Source organism: Neofelis nebulosa, chromosome 14, assembly GCF_028018385.1.
Source record: "Neofelis nebulosa isolate mNeoNeb1 chromosome 14, mNeoNeb1.pri, whole genome shotgun sequence".
Classification (NCBI taxonomy): Eukaryota; Metazoa; Chordata; class Mammalia; order Carnivora; family Felidae; genus Neofelis; species Neofelis nebulosa.
The window spans coordinates 40,087,582-40,112,783 of NC_080795.1; the positions used below are offsets into that span (position 1 = coordinate 40,087,582).

At 37.9% G+C, this 25,202-nt stretch overlaps 1 long non-coding RNA gene across 4 annotated transcripts in view; it reads right to left on the bottom strand.

The window, feature by feature from the left end:
• Nucleotides 1-1,544: 1,544 nt before the first annotated feature.
• LOC131494301 (uncharacterized) overlaps nt 1,545-25,202 on the bottom strand; it is a 422,057-nt gene continuing 398,399 nt past the window's right edge. For all 4 annotated transcript variants that reach the window (XR_009253304.1, XR_009253307.1, XR_009253306.1 and 1 more), the window contains 2 exons: nt 2,870-3,017; nt 1,545-1,859 (listed from right to left, as the gene is read on the bottom strand). This is a non-coding gene — a long non-coding RNA (uncharacterized LOC131494301). The remainder of the gene's footprint in view (nt 1,860-2,869; nt 3,018-25,202) is intronic.

The following is a 25,202-nucleotide window of genomic DNA, read 5'->3' on the forward strand; positions in this document are numbered from 1 at the left end:
AAGCGTGCATTAATCAGGCAGTACCCATAATCAACATGAAAGAATAAAAACAAGCTTTTACTATTAAAGCATTACTATTGATTTTTATAAACACCAAAATAATACCCCTTCCAGGCCCATTACACAGGTAATAATAACCATTCATTTAATTAATACTGACTCAGAGTGAAAAATTCAATCTGAGTACTTATAACACCCACATTAATATCAAGAAGGTTCATTAGAATTAATACCACAATAAATATAAAATGAATTAGTAATGATTACACCATCATTTTAAAGCATTCCTATTTGTACTCCTGTATTTACTTTAATCACCATCACTCTAAATAGCAATTAACAAAAGCTGGGCTGGGCATATTTATGTAGGAATAACAAGGCATATAAATGCGACCCATTGCAAACCACGCACGTTTTATCTACACTCATGCATCAACACGCCCAACAGTATGGGAGGTTACTAAAAATGACGTATTCTTTATAGCATTGGTGAGAAAAATAAAACCATTCGACAGTTTGGCTTCCTCCCTGGTTTTAACTTGTTCATCCCTTCTCAATAGCTACATTCTGATTCAAGATGCTAGCGCGATGCCCAGCGCGCATAGTAGGAAGACCATTAACCTTTGTTGAATAATTTCTGAGTTTCCATCGTACAGATTCGTCTGGCAGGACTACTGGTTACACTTGGGTGCTTAATTTCAATGATGATTACAGAGAATCTGTCATTGATTAGCTATGTATGCAACCAATACTGGACAGAAGTTATTTGCTAGGGGGAGAGGAGATCGTGTCCTCTGTCACTGCCAGCTGCCCATACTGAACTGGGATAAGAAATATAACACATTACTTTTGCAGAATGAGTTATTTGGGAGGGAATTTCAGGAAAGAAATGACGGCTCTTTGTTTCACATTCTTTCTATTCCCATTCTTTTGTGGCTGAATCTTGATCTTTTTGGACATTAGGAAACTACCTCAATAAGAGCAACTCAGATAAAAGAAGGAAACAGGAAGAGAAACTACACCAGCAACGCTCTCCCCCTTTCCTTTCATCCTGTTGCTATGGCTCTTGCAGAATCTTAAGTCCTGATCATATTTGAATTGGGGAAAGCTGAATAGAATAGAAAGTAGTTAAGTTGCTATTAACTCGAAACATTATTTGTATTCACTCGTAAGTACTGGTTAGTCAGAAACATTTCATAAATTATTGACAGTGTGATAAAGGGAAAATGTCTCCAAAAGAATGTCACAAAGGCCTTAGCACATTAGAGGGAAGCACGCAGTGTGTTTTTGGTGGGGGGAAGAAGGCGCTCCTATTTGAAAATCTGGTTCTATTTGGGATTCACGTGCTGCCTGATGAGTAGATTATCAAAGCTCTGCTCCGTACTTACCCCCTACATCATCTGTTTTCGCTTTTAGTTGCTTTAATCTTCTGTCCTGTTCACTTGTGTGACTGTCTACCCAGAAGAGAAGCGAGGGATTTGCTGACTGTGGAGACAGTGACTATAAGTGTTTCAAGAGACTATGAGCCTTGAAAACCAGAGAAGCAATGAGCAAGCTAGCGTTTATTTGAAAGGTAAACATTAAATCCAGGTACAGAAACAACACACAATTTATTATCCTATTGATCACCAAGAGACTAATGTCTTCCCCTTTCCTAAAGACATTTATCCAATAAGCTTTGTACACACCACAGCAACAATCTGTAACCCACTTACGGAAGTGTCACGACTACAGCATTAATTACTAGCGGTATGTGGCTTGGAAATGGTTTCCTGGTGAAGTGGCTTGTATAGCTCACAGCCTGGCATAAAACCACATTCCAGTCTTTTCCACCTCCAACCTGAGGCCATTCTCCAGCTCTGAAAGAGAAAGAAGATAGAATATTCTCGGCGTTCCTTCCTTTCTTTTCTCAGCACACAGTACGCACCTCCAGGTAAACACTCTAATCTGCCCTGACAGAAATCCACCATTTCTGAGCAAATACTTCGTACCAGGAAATTTATATAATTTTTTGAATCTTTGAATGACTTAATGACATGTTAGTCTACGCATTGATAGGTGAGATTCTATGTAAAATAATTCAATAAATTGGTTATATTCAATCAACAGATAAACATCACTTACAAAGAGAAAGCAGCTTTTTAATGGGTAATCCCACCATGCACACACGAAAAAAGGTCGTTCTATTTAATCATGAAGCTTCATAACTAAAGGAGGTTCGCAAACTAAAGACTAAAGAGTAAACAACACAGGTGATAAATAACACGCACCACACCACCAGTGAGCTGTCTCTGTGGGCACCTGTGGGGGGGCATTTGTAAACACATTGTATCCCAGCCCCCCCCCCCCCAGGCACACATGTGAAGTGGGTGGACTCTTCTCTCCATCTTTGTCAAAAACATTTTATTAAACACCTGGTCTAATTACAGAATGCTGTGCTAGGTACTATGGAAGTTTTAAGGCTTAGCGCAATTGTGTGAGAACACAAGATGGTCTCATTTTGGATCAAGCTATTGCCTCTATTCAACGTGCGTGATAGCTTTTGAGAACACTCTTGGAGATCATAAAAGTATCTAGGCACTCTGCCACCATCTACTTTGGTCTATAGCATGGTGGAAGGAGTGTGAAAACAAGGAAAGTGGATAGAGGAGAATCTAGATAGATGATGTTCCAGTCCAGGGAGAAAGAGAATGTAAGAAGACATCAAGGGAAGTGGAAGATTCATCACCATCATCATCATCATCGTCGTCATCTCTAATCTTTATCAGAGTTTACTGTGCATAGGCACAGTGCTAAGTGCTTGATGTGCGTTGTCTAATTCATTCTCACAATAATTATTTCATTAAGAAACTACTATTTCTCAAATTACCGATGAGAGAGCTGAGGGTTAAAGAAGGTTAATCTAGCTCCGACACGCTGGCAAGTGGCAAAGTCTGGGCTCAGGCTTAGGATGTCCGACTCCAACGCTTGCAGATGTAGTCGTCACGTGTCAGGAAGCAGAAGGAGAAAAAGAGCACCTGCAATTCATGAAAAGATCAGACATGAACCTGTGCTCCTGATGCTACTGGCATGATGGGGTGGCAGGAGCCGCTAGTCAGGATGAGCCTGGTTCCACTCAGAGGGTGGCTCCCCAGCTAGCCGTTCCTCAGTTGTTATTTGCGGCCAGCCATGCTGGTTGACTCTCCCTCTCTCTCTTGAGTTGGCAATACGTAGTAATGGGGAAATGCTGGGCTATGCAATAAATAATTTTGGAACAAAAACATTGTTTAGCAAACTTTTTACTCCAGTATAACATACATACAGAAAAGCAACCAAATCATGGGTATTTAGTTCAATGAGTTTTTCACAAAGTGAATACACACCTGTGTAACCACACCTACGTAACATGTGACCTTTGTCACGGAGAAACAAAGTATTACTGGCATCTAGTAGCCCCCCTCAGCTCCAGTCACTAATTCTCTTAAAGGGTGACCACTAACCTAACTCCCAAAACTATAAATTAGTTTTGCCCATTTTTGAACTTCATAAAAATGGAATCACATTTTTTTTTTTTTTTTTAACGTTTATTTATTTTTGAGACAGAGAGAGACAGAACATGAACGGGGGAGGGTCAGAGAGAGGGAAACACAGAATCGGAAGCAGGCTCCAGGCTCTGAGCTGTCAGCACAGAGCCCGACGCAGGGCTTGAACTCACTGACTGCGAGATCATGACCTGAGCCGAAGTCGGCAGCTTAACTGACTGAGCCACCCAGGTGCCCCAGAATCACATTTTGTATGCACACACACACACACACACACACACATACATATATACATACAGTGACTGGGTTCTTTATTTCAATATTTTGTTTGAAAGATTTATTTGTGCTATAGCAACTAATAATAGCTTATTCTACGTGATGTATAAGACCCATTGTACAAGTAGACCATAATTGTTTTATTCAATACACTGTTGATGAATATGTGTGTTATTTACAATGTTGGGTGCAGACTAGAGAGAAGTCTTAGAGCTGTCCAAGGTGGGCAGTTGACTCCTGTCCATGCGGATACTGTTGCTCCTGGTTCTCAGCCCATGGATGGCCCAATTTTGTACCCATAGAGCAACAAAAAAGAAATGAAAATAAGAATTATGAGAGAATGAACTCCATATAAATATGAGAAACAGTGTGAATGTAAGAATTACCAATTATTAGACTAATCTTTGGCTAATTTGAGAAAAATTTCAACAGACTTCTCTATCCATGAACATTATGCCAGAAGTAAAAAAAAAAAATGAAGAAATAAGAGAAGTAGAAAAATATACTCTGATCTCCTAAAAATGAAAGTAGGCCAACTAATAAATTACTGAGACATTTTACTTGATTTTTTATTATTCTAGATTAATAACTTGATTACAATTTAAAAAAAAATACATGTTTACTATTAATAATTCAAATCAGTACTCTAAATCACAAATTTGTTAACCACGAATTGTAGACAATTACACAAAACAATATCACTACCCCGAAATAATGATTGTTAACATTGGATGATCATATGGACCAAAGGAAGAATGGAAAATTAGAAAAAAATATTTTTGTTACATGCGATGAAATTATATATGCTACTTTTAAATTAAAAAATTATTAAAATTAGGGATGCCTGGGGCACCTGGGTGGCTCAGTCAGTTAAGTGTCTGACTTGAGCTCAGGTCACGATCTCACAGTTTGTGAGTTCCAGCCCCGCGTTGGGCTCTGTGCCGACAGCTCAGAGCCTGGAGCCTGCCTCAGACTCTGGGTCTCCCTCTCTCTGCCCCTCTACTATTCATGCTCTCTCTCTTTCTCTCTCTCTTTCTTTCTCCCTCTTTCTCTCTCTCTTTCAAAAATAAACATTAAAAATTTTTTTGTTAATTATTAAAATTAAGGGAGTCTGGGTGGCTCAGTCTGTTGAGCATCTGACTCTTGATTTCAGCTCAGGTCATGATTCCAGGGTCACGAGATGGACCCCCACGTTGTCCACACTGAGCGTGGAGCCTGCTTAAGATTCTCTCTCTGTCACTCTGTCCCTCCCCTACTTGCACATGTGCTCTGTCTCTCAAATTTAAAAAAATTATTAAAATTAATTTTACATGATTAAATTGAAAAAGTGAAGCTAAAGTGACTATTAAAGTAATGCTTAAATTTAAATAAAAATGTTAATCACAAGGAAAACTACTTTTCAGAAGTCCTTATATGCTTTCAAAAAAGAAGATTATGAAAATCTTCAAGCTTTGAGGATAATTCTTTTTACTTGCACATCACATTTTAGCTGCTTCCTATGACATATGTGAAGCTAACAGTCTTAGACTTTCTCCCCCCTTCACCACTTCCTGATTTGGGATAGTTGGAGTATTATTTTGATACTAATAATTTTACACTTTTAATAACTTTAATAATTATATATTATATATTGTTATAGATAATTATTAGGAATTATTTTAATAATTTATACTTTAGTCTCTAATAATTATGAAGTTACAGCTCTTTTTTTTTTTAATGTTTACTTTTTGGGAGAGAGAGACAGAGCATGAGCAGGAGAGAGGCAGAGAGAGAGGGAGACACAGAATCTGAAGCAGGCTCCAGGCTCTGAGTTGTCAGCACAGAGCCCGACGCAAGGGCTTGAACCCACAAACTGTGGGACCATGATCTGACCCTAAGTCAGATGTTTAACCGAATGAGCCACCCAGGTGCCCCTAAAGTTACAGTTCTTTAGCCAGTTTTGACATTTATGGATTCTTTTTAAAATTTTTTTCTTTTTTGTGATTTAAATATATGTAGATTTCTTCCTATTTTTTTTTCAAGAGGAGATCGCTGTTTCTCTTTTGCTGAGTCCATGTTCTTTACAGAATCTCTACCTATTGCCTTTATACTTAGATTATGTCTTGGCTAGTATTCTTTGGTCATACTTTATTTTTCCTCAAACTGTTTAAACATTGCTCCCTCACAGCCTAACACTGACTGTTGTGGGGAAATTCAAAATCAGTCTGATGTCCCCACCCACCCCCCGACTTAGTTCATGATTTTTTATGGATATTTACAACATTATTTCCCTATATTTGTCATTCATTTTAATTAACCAGGATGTAGTTCTGTGTGATTTTTCAGAGTTCCTGAGATGCAGAGGAGTTCTCACTGTGTAGATTCAATACATCTCTTCATCTCAGGGAATTGTCTTTCATTCTAACTTTGTATAATTCTTATGTTCTGCTGGGCTATTTATTCTGAGGTTATCAATGATAGGTTATACTGAAGTCTCTTTTCTCATCATATCTTTCGAATCTACTGTTATTTCTTTGTTCCCTTTGCCTTTTTCCTTTGTAGTCACTGTCATGATCCTAAAAGTTACCTAGTAAATTGAATTTTTTTGTAAAATGAATCAATTTGTCTTTCTTTCTTTCTTTCTTTCTTTCTTTCTTTTTCCTTTCTTTCTTTCTTTCTCTTTCTCTCTTTCTTTCATGTCTTTGCTTTTCTCTTTCATTTTATAAATCGGCTTCCAATTTGCTTTCTTGCCTCTTCCATGTCCTTCTCATTTCATTGCAATGTTTTACTGATTTTGTCTTTGAACTCTCATTGTATTTCATAGGATGAAGCATATTATGTTCCTTTTCCTTTTCTTCATAACCAATATCCTAATATTGCAGGGTCTTCATGCTATATATATTATGTTCTTTCCATACTTAACATGAGAAAACATACTGACCATAAAATTAAAGACTCTCTGTAGGGCTTTGATAGGGATCTCAAAAGTCTAAAAGATACAAATTATATTTTCTCAATAAAATTTCCCTGTTTCCAGACATTTTTGATAGCTGCTATTTGCTATGACAAAGTATGATAGAACCTTCATGTTTTCTTTCCTATCAATCTCTACCTAGCTAATTATCTTTTCCTCTGAGTTACAAGGGAGGACAAGACTTAAAGTTAATGCGATAGACCCGGCAGTGTGTGTTAGTGTGTGTGTGTGCATATGCACACTGTAAGATGAAGGAAGGGGGTGATAAAATGTTTATCTGGTCTCTCATTCTCTCTCTCTCTCTCTTTCTCTCCCTCCTTCCCTCTCTCTCTTATACTCTTATACTAAGATTGACTCCACATAGTTTGAGTGTAACCAATTCCAAGAGGGAACAATTTAGGCATTATAATCATTAAACTATTAATGAGCTGTTTCTGTGTCAATTGAAGATTTTCTTGAAATTCTCTTTTGTAAGATCTTGCGCTGAAAACTATTAGTTGGCCACTATTTGATGCTAAGTTTCACATTACACTTACCCATTCTTCCTTACAGAGAAAACAAAACTTTAAACTAAGAGATTCTTGAAATCTTAAGAAGGAATGGAAGCGGTATTCTAAATTTGACTGTGAAATTACTAACGTAGAGTAACCTTTCCTGGAGAGTGAGACTAATTCTTTATCACAGCCCTCAATAGGTTTTATTTTTAAGGTGCTTAGGATGGCCCCTAAGTCCCATGTCAAATCCCATAATATTCCTTTAACATATTAAGAGATGATGCTTAAAATTCTGAAGTTTCTGTAACTGAAGTTAAAATTCTCCCTACAAATATATATAACCAATAATTTTCAGAGAGTAAGTTTTGGTAAGTGTTGGGGGGGGGGCATGTAGAGAATTTGGCACTTGAACTGGAAGAATTGTCTGAGGGTACAAGAACAGCCGGCGCTTGTGTGACAACTGTCGGTTACCTTACAGGTTGGTGGAGGCCCGGCCTTGCTTCCCGGAGAATACTTTTCCCAGCGGCAACTCTGCCGGTGTTGGACATACCCAATCAATGAATTTCAGCTGTCACCGCGATCGACACGGATCACTGAACAATTGACTAGACTGTGATGATCAGTATTGATTGTGAATGTGTCTGAAATTAAAATATTGGATACACTATAGACTATTCATTTTGTGAACGTGGAATAGAGGCACTGAACCATGAGTCTTTAATTCCCATGCTGGTCACCTCATCTTATACCACCAAGACATTCATTCTCCTCCATTTTTGCTTCTAAGAGAAGGAGAAATTTAAGTGGTTTCATCAGAGATACAGGTAAGCACCTGAGATTTCTTCAGCATTTTTTAGAAGGGAAAGAAAAATATACTCTAAAAAATCACAACATGTAATGATCATTCCTATTGACGTACTATAGAGATATACCTTCGATCCCCTGTGTAAATTCTGTGAATGTAAGGACAGTATTAATTCATTTACTCAACTCATAATTAAGCAGGCATCATGATGTGTCAGGCACTTTCTGCATACAGAGATTCAGGCACTTTTCTAGATGCAGCAATACAATAACGCCATGCCTTCCGTTGCTCCCATAGTCTGGTGGGGTGGGGGTAGGGGGGCAAACTTGATAAAACAACCAGATCAGTAAATGTAAACTTTAGAGGAGCGTAAGTACATTTTCAGTGAGGTGTCTGGCACCGTGAGTGCGGAATGGAGGAAGGAGATAAATGAGGCAGGCAGGGTGAGGTTTGCTGAGGAAACGATCATTAGCTGACACATGATATTAGAGTAGGGTTTCACTTGAGAAAAGTAATTAACTATGCAAAGAGAAGGGCACGGCTGAAGATGCAAGAATAATCCAAGCAGAGAGATAAGTGTTTTTGCAGCTGAAATGGCACAGTATTTTAAATTTGGACAAGGTGAGGGTGGCTAAGGGTAAAGAGCAAGAGCAAGTAAGATGAGACATGAAGCTGGAGGGAGAGGTGGGCACAAACAAATGCAGAGGCTTAGAGTAGAATGACATATGCTCCTGTGAGTCTAAGACAGTCCCTCTGACGCCTGCTGTCCAGTGTAATTAATAATAACATACCCTTTCAATCCTAAATGCAGTCCAGTGTGCCAAGGAAGGGACACGATCATCCTGCTCAAAGGCCTTATTAGGGATTTTGGTCTTTATCTTAACTCCTAACAATGGGGAAATAATTAAAATGTTTAAGCAAGTAAGAGACGTGATTACATTTCAGGCCTGAAAAGATCATTGCATAAGGTGTACAAGAAGTTGATGTGGGCAAGAAGGGATACAGGGAGTCCAGGTTAAGAGGCTGTTGCAGGAGTTGGGAAAAGGATGGCAGTAATATGAAGAAGGTAATATGAGAGGAAAGAGAATGACTTGATAGCTTTTTTTGCTTTCATTGTCCCAGATTTGGTCCCAAATGGAATTCCCGTACAAATACAGGCATTGATTATTTGGTGCTTTAGAGGTCCCAGGATGCATTATGCAATTCACTAACAAATTCAGAATTTTCGGGTCCTTGGGGGTTGGTGACGCTCAATGATTAGTTCACTTCTGGCAAACGGTGCACACATAAGGGAAATAATTCAGGGGGCACCCATCTTCCTTCTCTCATTGTAGACATAGACCATGAAGAATGCTGGGAATATTAAGACTGAAGCTTCTGGATTTGCTCCCCAAAACATTTTATAATTCCTTGGCTTCAAGATGCTGTAGAAGAAACTTTGATAAACATAATGCAGTTGAGACCACATTGTGCCTAAGCGTATCCAAATATCTCTCTCATTGCAGCAGGAGATAGGGAAGAAAGGTTTTCTAGAGGAAACCCTGGGTATCCTTAGAGGCCCTGCAACAATTTACTGTGGAAGTGAGTGACAATAATAAAAAAAAAAAATTAGGGGTACCTGGGCGGCTCAGTTGTTTAAGCATCTGCGTTTTGATCTCAGCTCAGGTCTTGACTCAGGGTCACGAGTTCAAGCCCTGTGTTGGGCTTCACACTGGGCATGAAGTCTACTTAAAAAAAAAAAAAAAAAAGAAAGAAAGAAAGAAAAACTAAAGTCCTTCATCCAGTCAATCACTCAACTATCAACTATTAAATGTCTATTTTGCCACAAAGTGTTCTCGGCTGTGGAATTATAGCTATAGATATGAAAAATATGGTCCCTGTCCTCCTGGCATTTACTCTCAAACAAGACATAAGCAAGACTAAACGAAGATATATATATATATATATATATATATATATATATATATAGTCATGTATATATGTATACATATATATATATTTGAATATATTTGAATTCCTGAGATTTATGACTAATGTTAATAAATCAGGGTAATCTGACTTGAAGGAAGGTACTGCAGATAATGTGGTAAGAGAGAGCTCTTATTGGAAGTGCTATTTGAGCTTAACCCTGGATGAAAGAAGAAGACAGTCGTTTGGACCTAGTAAGAAGAGTCCAGAACAAAAGGAAAGCTAAAATGTCTGAGGGGTAGTGACAGGTGGAGGATTGCTATGCAATGAGGTTGGAAGGGTAGGAGGTAGGAACCAGGTGTTGTAAGGCTTTATGGGCTGCAGGAATTTGGGGTTTGCTCCAAATTGCAATGGAAACCATTGGAGAGTTTCAGGCAGAAGAACTTCATGATGTAAATTAAAAAAAAAAAAAATCTCTGACTTCTGTTTTAAAAGGCCACGGTCGAGTGCCAATAATCATGAGTTCAGTTTGTGGTTTGTTACAGTAGACCATTTGAGAGGTGATTATGTCTGGATTAGGATGTTGGAAGTGAGTACATTTGTGACATGTTTTGAGTTAAAAATGAAAGACTTTGCTGAGAGACTCAATGTATGGGTTAAGAGAAAGGAAAAGTCAACTTTTCCCTTCAAGAAAGTGGATGGATGATGATGCAATTTGTTGATACAGGGGAAAATGGAAGAGAAAAAACATTTGGGATGACAGGAATCAAGGGTTACATTTTTGGCATGTTATTTGGAGAGACCACCTAAGCTGGTAGTTGGATATGAGTCTGTAGTGATTACCAGATGCTATAGATGCTTGTTGAATATGGTCATTTGGTGGTCATTAGCATATATATGTTATATAAGATTATATATGTTATTATTACATTATTGGAGGAGATCACTTGGAAAAGACTATTCAGTTGGAGCTCAGTTGGAGGAGACCAAGATCAGATTGCTTTATATGATAATAAGTGGACCACAGCAGGTGTGGGGAAAAAGAGAAAAGAACCAAGGTGAAGGAAAGAAAGAGTAGTTTAAAGAAGGGTGTTTAAGGAGAATTATGAAAGATTAGGGCAGCTGCCCTATGGGGTTTTTGACATTGGGAAGAAAAAGAAAGATGATTTTTTTTTCTGTCTAAACTCCTCCAAAGTGCTTTCAAAAGATTCTCAGAGAATATATTCATGATTTTTCAGAGATTTTGTGTGGATTCATATTTATTTTCCTCTTAAACATATGACAAAATAGAGACTGGTCTCAAGATAACTAAGCTATATCTTAGTTGCTCATCTATTATTTCATTTAATTCATGCAACAACCCCATGCAGGAGATCCACTTCACACATCAACATAAAATTAAATCATTTGTTGGATTTTAATTTGCTATACTCAAGAGATTATTATTTTTTTTTAACCTCAAAACTATCCAGGAGCTAAAAAAAAAAAATCACAGGTTTAGTTTTAAAAGATTATTTGTCCCATTTTTATTTATCCAGAGAAAACAAAAAGAGAACTGGAGGGAAGAGGTGCCTGGCTTTTCTGCTGATCTTTGACTTGAAGGACAGGGACCCTCATAGATCACACATTCAATGAAAACAATCTGAGTAGCTATCCAGGATTCCTAGGCAGAACCGTGAAGTCAGAATGCTTCCCGTAACATCTCCAGGAGCAGAGCCTCTTAGAAGCTGCTATCTCTTTAGGTGGCTGTTCAGGGTTTCCATTTGCTAAAATGAGTGTAATATATGTTGGACTCTTGTATCAATAGGATCTTGGGTTGAATGGGCTGTCTGTCCGTCAACTATTAACAGAGCCTCCAAATCCCTCACTCAGTTCTTAAGATTTCCTACCTTGAGAAGTGGTTTTTACTTAGTATTTCAAACATCTTTTCTTTCTAAGGAGCATCTTAGTCCACAGTGTATACTCATCACACTGGCTAATGCCCTTTTCTGCCATCGTTGTATATAATTTATAAGATAAGCTTAATATACATTCTGACTATTATAAATGACATTTTACTTAATAATTTTCATTATACTCCAGATTCATAAATATTTTATAGCACAGTGGCACCAGAAATGGGATCACTGAAAGTGTTTAAGTAGATATGTTTCACCTTCAGAAAATTGAGGCTTTCCTCACAAACTTCTCTCTGCCACCCAAATGTCGTAAAAGTTGTCCAAAGTCACAGCTAAGAAATTGCAGTCAGGATTAAAACTCAGACATTTCTGATTCCAGAATCCTTGCTTTCAAACTTCCTATCATAGTAAATACTCACTACATATTAGTCCATTTCTAGTATGCACTAAGTAAATATTTGTAGTAAAATAAATATTCAGAGAGTCTGGATTATAGTTATATATGTATAGTATACATACTGTTCTTTGAGGAAAAATTAAAGTTTATGAATAGTATTCGTTTAATCACCTCTACTATGGAATTAAATATATTCTGTTACCCAGAACATGCCATCAATAAATAAAAAAACAACCCCATAATATTGCAGAAATTTTAGAATGCTAAATCATGCTACGTTATTTTAAACACACGTTACTTTTGTGCTAAGCTTGTTTCCAGAAGAAGCAAAAATAATCATTAGGACTTAGTCATCTAGTCTAATACTCCCACGCACCTATACTTTTTGTCAAATAACATTGCTGAAAGTGATTTGCCCATAGTCTCATAGTTAATGCCACAATGAGAACCGAAGCTCAAATGTTCTGACTTTAGTTTGTGCCCTCTATTACACAACACATTTTAATCATTGTCATTGCCCACGTTTACTTTCTCGTTTTGATATCTGAGATATTTGAAAACAGAAGTGAAGTATATGAGTTTATTTATCATCCATATGCCGTCTTTGTATATCTCCACTGCGCCCACCCCTGCATGATTTATAAGCCATTTTCCACACTTTAGAAAACCTATTTTTGTCAAGAACATATGCAAATTGGGTGCCGGAGAGTTTCTACCTTCGAGGCTGTTAGGTTAACTGGTTCCACAAACGTGCTAAACAAGAAGAAAAAATGGACAAAACAATTTCCATCGGCAATGCAGAACGTTCTCAATATTATTGTTTAATCAACCGGCAACTTAAACCTGGCATTATGTAAAGCATCACAATCCTGGTACACAATTGGGCGGGTCAGGGGGAATCACATCAAAAATTGTCCTGACTTATGCTGATGTGTTTTCTGCAGTCCGCAGGACAATGGTCATTGGGAAATTTTCTTTTGCCTTTTCATATTGAACAGTACATTGATATATCATGTGTTTCCATATAGTGTTGTTATAACTGTGACAGATTTCTGAACAATTTTCATTACCGATTACTCTGAACCTCAAGTGATCTGAGGAAATCATTTTATTGTAGGCTAAGACATTTTTTTCAACGTGAAAGTAAAAAGGAATTACTTTGACACAGTGGAATGCAATAAAGCAATTTGTGATCAGTTCGAATAAGATGAGTGAGAAAGAAAACAAAGTCTTTGGCACTGGGAGTGTCTGCCTCTTGCTTTGATATCTTTTCTAATGCTGCAGAAGCGAGTTGGGTCATTTCTCCTCCTCCCAGGCTGTTCACTTACCATCTGTCAATGTTGAAAAAATACAAAGAACACTGTATAATTATTTTCCTTATGAAAAACATGAATGCAAACTTTGTCAGAGCTAAAACTTTTTTAGAGCAGGATAATCAGCTGCAAACTCTGCTTCTCAAATATCTATCTAATACTCTCTGAATATCTTAGTACTCATTTATCCCAATAGCACCTTATCAAGAACAAAACAGCATACATCCATAAAGTGAAGTATCAAACAGGTGTTGAAAAAATGAGAATGTCCACTCTACTTTGTTAAATAAGAAAAACGAGTCATAGAAGAAAATGTTATACCATTCAGTAAATATTTACAATACCATTTCTGTAAACACACACACACACACACACACACACACACAAACATGCTAAATCATTTAGGGAATAGGAATGCATTTATTTCACAACAACAGAGGCAGAAAGAAACATCCTGTATCTTTATTTTTCTGTCTCTCCTGCCCGGTAGAAAGTTTAGTCTCAAAAATGCTTTTGAGTGTTTCTCTTCTTTCCTAAGATTATACAAGAGTCCTGGATGCTTAAAAGTCATGAAATTTTAGGAATAACCTGTTTTTGCTTCTATCATGACCACGAATGAAATGAACCTTGCCCAAACCTGGATGGCATTTTGGAAAGTGAGGATGGCTTTGTTGCACATAGAATCCACTTCTTCCAAGTCTACTCAGCCATCAGGAAATCCAAAAGGCCCTCAACACCTGGACCCTTCCAGCTCCTTTCCATTTCCTCGACAAATCTATCCTACATGATTTCTGCCATCTCTGAAGCACTGTGTGGAACTGGGTACAGGACTCTAGCAACTACTTAATCTAACACCTTTTCCCTTCTTCAGTTTTGTGGGATCAACCCTTCTTTTTAGGGCCTTACCATTCACTTCTTATCCAATCCCACTGAGCCCTTCCTCTCCCTTCACCCCCGTAAGAGAGCTTTATTATCTCCTAGGAAACAATGAAATCTAGGTCTTGAAGATAAGAATATCCCTCTTAAATACAAGGCAACACATACACTCAGACATACACATGATTATTCACTGCACAAATATGTATAGCGGCAAAATATTGCAAATACCCTAAATTCTTAATGGAAGATGGATTAAATAAACTGGAAAAACTCACACAATGGAATAAGCTATACAAAACTAAAAGCTGATCTTGGGAAGTGATAAGAAGTGATTTCAAGGACATACTATTAAGTGAAGAAAGAAAGATGAATATGAGCACACATAGAAACATGAAGAAATAGAAATATGTATTGCGAATGGGTAGATGCTGCTAATTTTTACCAAGGAAACACCGCCTAAAACTAGACAGTTTAAACCATACAACAATGATAATTATTACAATAGAAGTAGTTAAGAAGATGGTAGATGGTATGAAATAGGAATAAGATGTTTGTTATATTTTTAAATATAGTTATAAGACTTGAGCCATACATGTTTAAATTAAAATGATTAAATCAAAAAGGCTGTAAAATTCTAATCCTAAAATTAAATACAAGTGGAAATAAAACCAAAATTTAATCAAATTGGTAGTTTAACCACACAGAAAAAGTAATCAAACTACTTGTAAACATAGCACCTTCACTGTAAAATTTTAGCAGATATAGTCTAAACACTAAATAACTGCAAAGAAATTTAAACTTTACATAGTGGGTTTGCTGCTGGTATTATTGTTAAAGTAATAACCTAAGCTTTTTTCATTACTATAGAACACATGCGTAAATAGAACGTCGTATTTTGGGATCAAGGTTCTTACTAAGGGAAAAAAGATGTAAATATGGAGTGGGGAGAAGATAAAGAACTCTGTGGTGATACATTTAAATTGGTGGCACCCATATGAACCACATGATGTTTTTAAAGATATATATGCCAGCTGTCCTTCAAACAATCTAGAAGAAATGGCATCCCAGTAGCATTGAGGACACCTAGTACCAAAATCTTGATTTCTAAATACTATCTCTAGAAGAAAACAAAACTCCTTGGAGAGAAGATTGATGCTAAGTATAGGAAGAGAAAATACAAGGTAAGCCTGGAAAATTCTGCCCTGAACTGTCCAAACAATAATGGAGACATGTCTAAAAGACAAAAGCCAGCTTGATGGACTTGGCTGGCCAAACTACATACAATTTGAGCATCAAAAAAGAATAATGATGTGTTAGGCTGTAATACACTGAGGAAAAAAAAAATCCATGAGACCATAATAATACTTAAAGAAAAAGGATGAGAGAGAAGGTAAAGCTTTTATTTATGTAAGAATGACAAGTAATAAACTTAGAAGGAATTTAAAAATTAGAAAATAGTGCTTTTGCTCACACTCCAAGATTGGGACATTATTGAGAGACAGGCTATTCACATAATTTCAAAGTCGTATACTACAGCATACTTCTTGGTTGCAAAGAGAGAGCTGGGAGATATGCCTTTAACCTAATAATCCCAGTTAACATTATCAACAACGAGACAGACAGACTTTACGCCTCTGATGTGATAGAATGTAAAGTCCAAGAAAGCACCTCTATAATATTCTTGCCCAAATATCTAACTTGAATCTAGGAATGAGGAAGCTATTTTGCTCATCTAGATTTGAAGACATTAGACATATCAATTAATTCCTCAAAAATAGTATGTCATAAAAGACAAAAGGAAAGGGAGCCGTGTTATATTAAAAAGAGTAAAAACACATGCCAAACAAATGCCACATGTGATCCTTAATTGGATTCTGATTTCAGGCTGGGGAGTGGAGAAAGGTCAGCGGAAAGATGTTTGCAGATAGTTGTGTACTAAATAATATTACTCTATCACTGCTAGTTTGGAAGTGTGACGGTGGTTTTGTGTTTATGTAAAAGAATGTCCTTGCTTCGGGGGGTTTATGTTGAGGTATAAAGAGGTTAAGAGCCATAATGTCTGCCGGTCTGCGACTTACTTTCAAATATTTCAGCAAAGTAATTGTGTTTGAAAGAGATGAAGCAAATGTGGCAAAAAGTTAACAGTTGGTGAATTCAGGTGAGTGTTATACGGGTATGCATTGTACTTTTCTTCGGGCTTAAAATTTTTGAAGAGGTGCCTGGGTGGCTCAGTCAGTTAAGCGTCCTTCTTCTGCTCAGGTCATGATCTCATGGTTGGTGGGTTCAAGCCCCACCTGGGTTCTGGGCTGACAGCTCAGAGCCTGGAGTCTGCTTTGGATTTGTGTCTGCCCCCCTCTCTCTGCCCCTCACCTGCTGTGCTCTCTCTCTTTCTCTCAAAAACAAATAAATAAACATTGAAAGCTGTTGAAAATAAAAATTTTGAAAAAATAGTTTTAAAGAGATGGTAAATGTAAGACAAAAACTAAAGCTAAAATTCTAAATTTTGGAAATAAAGATAGGAAGACTCCATTGTTTTGGGGTTGGAGGCAATAGTGAGTTAGAGGGGTCAGATGGAGAAAATTGCCTCTCATACTATTATCATCCTACAGCTGAATGTTATATATAGCTAATTTCTCTATGAGGTTATTCTGGTTATTAATTAATAAGTATAGGAAAAAATCTACTGAAGCATATAAACCAAACCACAAATACATAATGGATGAGAGAGAGTTTGTATTTGGGGTGGAGTGAATATGGAATTCTTCCACTAGCTAAATCACAGGTTGGCAACCACAGTGAAGCCAAATCTGGCCACTGACCTAAGTCATACATTTGTATATTTGAAGGTTTTTTTTAATCCAATATATTTTAGTTTTTCAGTCAGAAGAATAAAAATCAGAAAGAACTAATTAGTATGGTATGCTCAATGACTAGCTTTTCCCGACTTTGCTTCCAAATGAAGGATACAGGTTGACTTTCTAAAAAGAGGGAATGCATAAATAAAATAAACATAAATAAGGAAAAACTAGAATATTCATTTAAATTAATACATTAGGATAGATGGGCAAAGTGTGTGATAAGACTTATTTTACATTACGCAGTACTTATAAAAAGATATGAGCTTCCTTTTCCAGGAATCATAAAACACATTTGCTGAATCATTCGCCAATTCCACTGGCGCCTCTGGAGAAATGTGTCAGGTATTTTGGAGTTTTCTAAATTCAGGTTCAGAAAGGTTAAGTAGCTTGCCAAGCAGCACAGCACAGCTCAGCAAATTACTGGAAAGAAAAAGAGGGAACTCAGTGCTTGAATCTTTGTTGAACCCACCCAGAAAAGAGTCAAGAATTTTCTCTGGGACCTTTCCATGAACTAGAACTCTTTGTATTTTAGAAGGAAAGGGAAAAACACCAGCTACCACCTAGAAAATGTGTGTTATTGACTAGCTTTACAGGATTAGCTCTACCTACTTGAAGGTTACTCAACCCCCCTGTTGGTAATGTTGTATTTAAAAAGCTTTTAGGACTCAAATCAAGGAAATAAAAGCTATCCTGTTCTTATAATTCAGTGTGTCATCATTTTGATAAGAAGCAGCCAACAGATTCTCTCCTTTTACTATCGGCAATTTCTGTCTTAAAGAAACAAAGACCAAAGTGAGAAGACTTGAGTCTGTTTCCGTACTTCTCTTGGGTGAACTGAACTGGAAGTATTGGCAATGGCCACTGCCTCACTGCCTCCCTCCACGCACACAGCTCCCATCCTCCCATCCCTGGCAGGGATGGGAAAGAGGAAAAGCCAAACACTGTGCTTTTTTTTTAATCTAACCTCAGCCTGATTTTATAAAGAGCTCTGGAACATGAATTGTACCGCACAGCTTGTCCTGCTCAAACACAAGATAGCTGACTCTCACATCAGCTGGTCACCAGCTATGGACCACCGCTGGTAGGGCGGCATATCCTTCTAGAAATGCCAAGCAAGGTGGCTTCTACTGGGTGGGGTGGCTCCCATAAGCCAATGGCAATCCTCTAAGAGGCAACCGTAAGCTGTTATTAGCAGCTGAAACATAGTTGCACTGTCCTAGTGAAGAAGGTCTATTCAGGACGTCAATAGCACCTATACCAAGAGTCAAATAGCCAGTAATCATAAAGTATGTTTATGTTCATTACTCACAAAAATGAAAATTAAAGCCCAGTGAGGTCACATGTTCCATGTATAAGCGAAACCAATGCATATTCTGCAATCAATAGGTGTAAGGTTCTATAAATCAGATCTATAGATCTGATTTTCTATAGATCCCGTCGATAATTGTTCATATCTATCTATCTTTTCTGCTTTGGTTTTTCCTTGTTCTATCAATTACCAAGAGAGGATCATTAACATCATCAGTTATGATTGGATGCTTTTTCTATTTGGCTTGTTGACTCTGTCATTTTGGCTTCCTGTACCTTGAAGTTGTGAGACACACACATTCAGGCCTGTGTGTTCTCAGTGAATAGACCTTTTGATCATTGTGACATATTTTTCTTTATCTCCAGCATAAAGAAAGTTTGCTTTGTGTGATATTAATTGGTTCATCATTTAATCATGTTTCCACAATTTTATTAAAAGAGAGAAAGGCCAAAAAGAAAAGAAATTCTTTGGCTTTTTCTCCATGTGTGTTGGCTACCTACAGAGGATTATCTATACCATGCTGACCTTGTACAAATCACCAATCTCAACATTTCACCTGAAGAAACTCACAGAGGCATTAAATAAGAACCCATCAGTCCACTTTCTAGAAACCACGGTACATGCGCTCACTTAGAATTTGAGTCTGTTCTAAGTTCTTTTTATGTATACAGTATCCCAGACTTTATTTATTCTTCATGGTTTAGACTGGATCCTGAAACATCTTCATCTGAATACACAGTCTCAAAACTCTTAATTCAAAATAAGATAGTCATAAGATTAGCATTTCTTGCTTTTAGAAAACTAGGCTTTTGGGGGAAGAAAGTGAGGGTGGGAAGGCACGCCCTCCGAGTCTCAGTCATGTCCTATACGATATAAACAAATGTAAGCCTCGATGGATTATTTCCATTTTCTGTAAAATAGTTTTTTATAAAAAGCTTCATCATATTCAAACTTGTTATACTGGCCAGGCACACATCCAGGTTTCCTAATGATGACAGGGCTTGTGTCCTCCTTTTAAGTACTTTCGAGTTGTTATAAAACTGTATAAAGAATAGAGAGATTTCTAAAAGCAAATTTATGTGGCACAATAATTCTGGGGGGTGTTGTTTTTGAAAAATAATGTTGCTTTGACAGCATTTTAATGCTGTTTTTGCTCTGACAACTTTATTTACAATAGATTTGACTTTGTACACTTTTATATTTGTCAAAATCGAACCCTGAATCAGAACCTGGGTTTATCCAGGTTCCTTCAAAACTGCACTAGACGCATTCCTCATTAGGCATCTGTTTATTCCAAAACACACACAGACACAGGGGATAGAATTAGATAACACTTTTTTGGCTTACTAAATGGGTTAGACTTAGTAAATATGGTACTCGCTTTTCAACTGATTCTGCCATCTGTCAGCAAACTTATTGTTTTTAGCAGGGGTTTTTCTTGTGATAATTTACAAGTTGTTTTTCTTCTTTTGTTCTTTTCATGAAGATACATGTCCTTAAAATTTAAGGGGAAATAATGCATAAAAGAAAGGCATCCACAAAACAGAAACAGCAGAGACCAAATGGTTGCTGGGGAGTTAAAAGGTGCATGAAATTTTACCACCAAAATTTTCTTTCTTCTTTTTTTTTTTTTTTTTCCCTGCAATGAAGACGGAAAGAGAGTGAGACTCTGTGTCCTGCAGGTGACTTCTCAGTCCCAGCTCTGGGGAATGCATCCGTACAAGAGAAACAGCACACAGTGGAAGGAATTCATTTCTCAGGAAAAGGTACAGAACAGGGACTCCGGGAGCTGAGGAGTGTCCAATAAAGCCATCTAGTTCTGAATTCTGCCCTCTGCCAGGATCATAGTAGCTACCTTTTGCACCGTGCTTGTTCCATAGATCCTAGTAGGGTTTATTGTATTTTGTATCTGGCACTAACTGCATACCCTCGGGAAGCTACTTAGCCTCCCTAAGCCTCAGTCGCCCTGAGAAACAAGCAAAGAGCGTAGCGTGTCTAGTAAGGTGCCTGATTTTCATTATTATTGGTCAGAGCTAATTTTACACATTTTCTTTTGAAGAGAGTGAGCTCCCTGAGAGAAGGACTATGTCCGCTTCACACTTAGATGTCCAGGGCCCTTTCCAGTGCACTAGAACATAATGGGCAGTTAGTAAATGTCTGTGGAATGAATTGGTGGCTGCACAGGAGATTGAATCCATAACGACGCTCTCACCTTATTGGTGTTTGACTCTCAAATCAACCTTGTGAATTATTCTTTCCTACGTGTTACAGATGAGAACATTGAAGCCCCCAAAAGTTCTGTGACTTGGCCAAGCGTACAAAATTAGTAAGTGAACTGAGACTCAAAGCCAAGTCCAGTCATTACTCTTTGTTACTAAAATGATACCAAAGGCGAACATTTAATCCATTTGTCTGGCTTGTATACACCGCTTCAACATTTGCTTATGTGTTAATACCTTGAGCATTCACAAAATAATTTAGCTTTCATCTATATGGTGTGAGAAATAGGGGGTTTTGTTTCAGATACCAGAGAAAAAAATGGGAATAGTTTCAGAAGTAGGTATTTTCTTTCTTCAATGACTTTAAACTTAAAATGTAGTCAGACTACATTCCTTAAAGTCCCCTAAACTAAAATACCCTCCCTGTTCTATGGAAATCTACAACTTTAGCTGTTACTATTTATTGCTACTATTTATTGCTACAAAAACCGTACACTATTTCTATTCCTTACAACAGCTTTAAAAGTTAGTTATTATTACTCACAGCTCACGAGTGAGTAAACCGAAATCCAAAGAGGTCAAGTCACTGACTCAAAGTTTGCCTAGGGAGTTTATTGATCTGAATTTTAAGGATGTTTTACTTTATGCCAGTGCTTTCAAACTGTAATGTGCACGTAACTGTTAAAAAAATGCAGATTGGAGGGGCACCTGGGTAGCTCAGCTGGGTAAGCGGCTGACTCCGGCTCAGGTCATAATCTCCCAGTTGGTGGGGTTCAGCCCCACGTGGGGCTCTGCGCTGACAGCTCAGAGCCTAGAGCCTGTTTCACTTTCTGTGTCTCCCTCTCTCTCTCTCTACCCTTTCCCTACTTATGCTCGTGTGCTCTCTCTCTCTCTCTCTCTTTCTCTCTCTCTCAAAAACAAATAAATAAATAATAAATAAATAAATAAAATGCAGATTTGATTGTGTAGATCTGAAATGGAACCAAAGCTCCCACGTTTCTTTTTTTTTTTTTTAATGTTTATTTATTTTTGAGACAGAGACAGAGCATGAACGGGGGAGGGTCAGAGAGAGAGGGAGACACAGAATCCGAAGCAGGCTCCAGGCTCTGAGCTGTCAGCACAGAGCCCGATGCGGGGCTCGAACTCATGGACCGTGAGATCGTGACCTGAGCCGAAGTCGGATGCTTAACCGACTGAGCCACCCAGGCGCCCCAACTCCCACATTTCTAACAAGCCTCTAGCTGATGTCAAGGCTACCATTCTACAAACCACACCTTGAGTATCAGAGCTCGTTGCTACATTACCTTCCCAAATTCAGACACCCCTGCACTCACCTTAATTCCTCAACCTCATGGCCAGAGTTCTGCTTATAAGACTAACATTTTGCTTTCTTCTAGCTTGTGTGTATAACTTACCGTATTGGTCCTTCATACATTACTTAACTAACATTTTCTCCTTTCTGCTCAATCCTATCGCAGTGTAGCAGAAATTTGAGAGTAGCTGCAGTTGAAAACCTCTTTGTCCCCCATTTCATCAGCTTCCCTAAATCAGAAGATTGTATTAAGACTCAGCAACCGTGCTCATTAGTGAGCAAAAGGAGGGGGAGAAAATGAGAGAATAGTTAACATAGCAGAGGCAGAAAAAAAAAAATTAAGCAGTGATATGGAAAGCCTCCAGCCTAAGAAGAAAAAAATAGAGGCCGATCTCAGAAAGTCACTCCAGGGAAATTTGTGAGGAAATTCTATGCAGGAGCAAAGAAGCATGACAAGGAAAAGAGAGGAATGAAAAAGCTATAAAGGATATTTGACATCACAGCCTTAACTAAACGGTGATGTGCAAGTGAAAATCAATGGAGGCTAAATATTTAAGCATAATGACTGCCTAAAAGTGATTAGAGCAAATGAAGAAGAAGCCATACATTTTATTGGAGCCATTGGAGGAAATGGGACAGGAGATCGCAGAGAAATCACAAGTGGGGACAAGGTGTCATGGAATGAAATCAGAGGGGATAAAGAAAAAAAGACTCATGAATCAAATTTCAGCATAGACCATGAACTGTAGATCAAATCGAACAAACAGTCAAGGAACTGTTAATAAATCTAAATGGCTCTGGGCAAAGTGAGGAATCGGGTGGAGAAAGAATGAAAAGAAAAGAGATCAGCAGCCGAAGCACAATTATAAGGGGAGAAGAGTGGCTAAATCAAACACAGTCAATAAGGAGTCCTATGTCTGTTCATTCTACCGATATGTATATGAAACTGAGTGGTCAGAAAGATCTTAAATACTTAGTTTTGTTTAGAAGAGAAGCACAAATATAGTCATGGGTGAGATTAAAATTATTAAGAAAGTAAAGCAGCCATGTCTGAGGCACGTGCCTAAGGTCCAGAGGAAATTTCACTGTGAGTCTGTCGTCCTGCCACCCTCCCTGTCCCACCCCTCCCCCAGCCGCTCCTTCCCCTTTCCCTATAGCTTTGTTTCCATGGAAATCTATGAAGGAAAGTAATGTTTTGATTACAGGTGAGAAGGGCTTGAGGGTCATTTATTCACTGATATCAGAAACCATGAAAAGAGATTCAGTTTAGTGGGTGAGAGGGGAAGGCAGAGATCACAACAGGGACAAAAGCAAATTTTACCAAATTATCTTCATCGGCTATAAGAAAGTATGCAAAATTTGAGTTCTATGTCCTATACTTGATCTGAATTGTTCATATGTTTTTCAGATGCAGTTTAATATTCGAGAGTAATAAACTAGCTTTTTGAGCCATCTTACTCTTTTTTTTTTCATTACTGAGGCATAGGTGACACACAATGTTACATTAGTTTCACGTGTACAACGTAGTGACTTGACACGTTTATACGTTATGCTACACTCCTTCAAGTGCAGCAACCACCTATCACCATACAGTGTTACTACAATACCATTGCTTGTAGTATACATAATGTATATACATATATACATACGTATGTGTGGTGTATATGTATATACACACTACAGCTTTCTCCTTTCATCTATCAATGGACGCTTGGGTTGTTTTCATACCTTGGCTATTGTGAATAATGCTGCAGTGAGCGTGGGGATGCACATATCTTTTCAAGTTGAAGTTTTCATTTCCTTTAGGTAAATACCCACTAGTGGAATCACCAGATCACGTGGTATTTTTCTTTTTCATTTTTTTGAGGAAGCTCCATACTATTTTTTTTTTGAGTTTATTTATTTATTTTGAGAGAGAGAGAGGGAGAGAGCGCCCATGCGCGTGAGCAGGGGGAGGGGCAGAGAGAGAGAGAATCCCAAGCAGGCTCCTCACAGTCAGCGCAAAGCCCGATGTGGGGCTTGAACTCCTGAACTGTGAGATTATGACCTAAGAGGAAATCAAGAGTCAGACGCTTAAAGGACTGAGCCACCCAGGCGCCCCCATACTGTTCTCCACAATGGCTGTATCAATGTACATTCTCACTAACAGTGCACAAGAGTTTCTTTTTCTCTGCATCCCCATCAACACTTCATATTTCTTGTCTTTTTTACTCTAGCCATTCTGACAGGGGTAAGGTGATACCTTGTGGTTTTGACTTGCATTTCCCTGATTATCAGTGATGTTGAACAACTTTTCATGTGTCTGTCGGGCATCTGTATGCCTTCTTTGGAAATATGTCTTTTTAGGTCCTCAGCCCATTTTTTTAATTGAATTACTGATTTTTTTGGTGCTGAGTTGTGTAAGTTCTTTTTTTTTTTTTTATTTTTTTAACTTTTATTTATTTTTGAGACAGAGAAAGAGCATGAACGGGGGAGGGTGAGAGAGAGGGAGACACGGGATCTGAAACAGGCTCCAGGCTCTGAGCTGTCAGCACAGAGTCCAACGCAGGGCTTGAACTCACGAGCTGTGAGATCATGACCTGAGTCGAAGTCAGACACTTAACCGACCGAGCCACCCAGACGCCCCTATAAGTTCTTTATATATTTTGGATATTAACCCTTACTGGATATATCATTTGCCAATGATCTCCTTCTCACTAGTTTGCCTTTTTGTTTTGTTAATGGTTTCCTTTGCTGTGCAAAAATTTTTATTTTGGTGTAGTCCTATAAACTAATATCTTATTGAGTACTTGCTAGGTACCACTCAACACTGATTACATTTTCCACACAACATCTCATACATTATAGATGAGGAATAGGAAGTTTAAGAATGAAAAATGCAGTCCAGAGTACATGTGTTTTGTCTCTTAAGAAAGAGTGTATAATTCCCTTATTCTTATAAAGGAGTTATCGGCCACAAAGAGCCTTGGGTACTCAGGACAAATCATGACCAATGACCTCTTAGGGCAGGATTTACCTTTGGAACTCTAGACAGCCTTCCTTCCTACCTCAGTGGCATTC